Raw genomic sequence first — 1,660 nt, 5'->3', positions numbered from 1 at the left:
CATCTCTACTGCCTCTGATCTGGAGGACTCACTAAACAGAGAACATCCCTGGTCATCACTACTGCCTCTGATCTGGAGGACTCACTAAACAGAGAACATCCCTGGTCATCCCTACTGCCTCTGATCTGGCGGACTCACTAAACACAAATGCTTTGTTTGTAAATGATGTCTGAGTGATAGAGTATGCCCCTTGCTGTCTGTAATTTTTTTATTTACCTTTTAAACACAAACAATTGTTCCATCTAGTTTGCTTAATATAAGGAATTTGTAATGATTCTGATAATTAAGTACATATTTGCAATTACATTTACTTTTGATACTTGAGTATATTTAAATCCTCAAGAAGTATTTCACTGAGTGACTCACTTTCACTTGAGTCATTTCCTATTAAGGTATCTGAACTTTTACTCAAGTATGTACAATTGGGTACTTTTTCCACCACTGAACAACTGTAACACGTTAGGAGTGTCTTCATCCATTGTCAAACTGTTGCATTTATCAGATTCGTTTTTTTTTTTTAACCTTTTAACAATTTTGATGACTCTTGATCAATGCTCATTCGTTTTTTTTTCTTCGTTTTTTTCAGCAGTCCACACTTCTCTTGTATTATCAGGGAACAGCTGACAGTAACATTCTTTCCGTTTATTAATTTGTTAATTAAGAGGTGGTGTGGTTGAAATACAATACTAATATAATATATAATAATGTTATTCTAACTGTATCAGCGCTCCCTGTTTCAATGTGCCTGCATGGGTGGCTGTGTGGGACTGGGAGGGTGGCCACTAGTGGTCTATAGTAGAATTGCAGTCTGGCTTTTCTCTGGAAGATTAAAAGAACCACGAGACGAGAAAGGCTAAATAAAATCACAAATTCCATTCACTTGGCTTTATGTGTGTTTCAGAATATTTTTGGGATGTTACTCAGGGGCATTTCTAATCATTTATTATAGTTTCAGCTATCAGACACGTTTACTAAAAAGGATTTTGTTATGCTAAGTTCTGCAGAATTGCATCCTGGGAAAATGCAAAAACACTCATATTTTACGAGTAAAATAACAGTTCAAACGTGTTTTCACCTCTCCATCTACTAGCAGACAAAATAACACTGAACGTTCATTTAATTGATTTGCTTTTTTCTCAATAGCCGTGGTGCTATAACCATTAGGCTAAAACGTTTGCACGGGAATCAGTATCCCACATTACTCATGTACAACTCATACTTACCTGGCAAGGGAGACACCGTGATCAAGAAGGCGGTTCACCCAGGGCGAGGCTCAGCCATTGCACTCCGGCTGTGCTGACCCCTGCGAATTTCTCAAATGTGGAAATCTCGATTGCATAATTTCTGGTAGTGGGGGACTGCGTTCGCGCTCTCCCCTGATTTCACTGTGAAGGAAAGCCGATGCTATGACATGTAGATAAGATAAATCTACCTTATTTACAATTTGGTTATTGTTTTTTTAATAGCGCTGCTGTTTACAGATCCAGAGTCCGATCGGTGCTGTATCCGATTCACGTGCTGTTTTCTAATATGTGCAAAATATTCATCAAATCACCTCTGCTTAGTCTAATACAGTGATAACAAAAAGAGACCAAAAACGATTTAGTCCAATCACTGTACGCCAAAATATGATGTGGCTGTCCACGTTTCTGATTTGTGT

At 38.1% G+C, this 1,660-nt stretch overlaps 1 non-coding gene across 1 annotated transcript; it reads left to right on the top strand.

Moving 5' to 3' along the window:
- The first annotated feature begins 1,215 nt into the window (after window positions 1-1,215).
- LOC139408113 (U1 spliceosomal RNA) lies at window positions 1,216-1,379 on the top strand. The gene has a single exon (XR_011634172.1). It is a non-coding gene; the product is annotated as a U1 spliceosomal RNA (small nuclear RNA).
- The last annotated feature ends 281 nt before the right edge of the window (window positions 1,380-1,660 follow it).

The sequence above is a fragment of the Oncorhynchus clarkii genome, chromosome 4, assembly GCF_045791955.1.
Source record: "Oncorhynchus clarkii lewisi isolate Uvic-CL-2024 chromosome 4, UVic_Ocla_1.0, whole genome shotgun sequence".
NCBI classification, from domain to species: Eukaryota; Metazoa; Chordata; class Actinopteri; order Salmoniformes; family Salmonidae; genus Oncorhynchus; species Oncorhynchus clarkii.
This window is presented reverse-complemented; position numbering and strand designations above follow the sequence as displayed.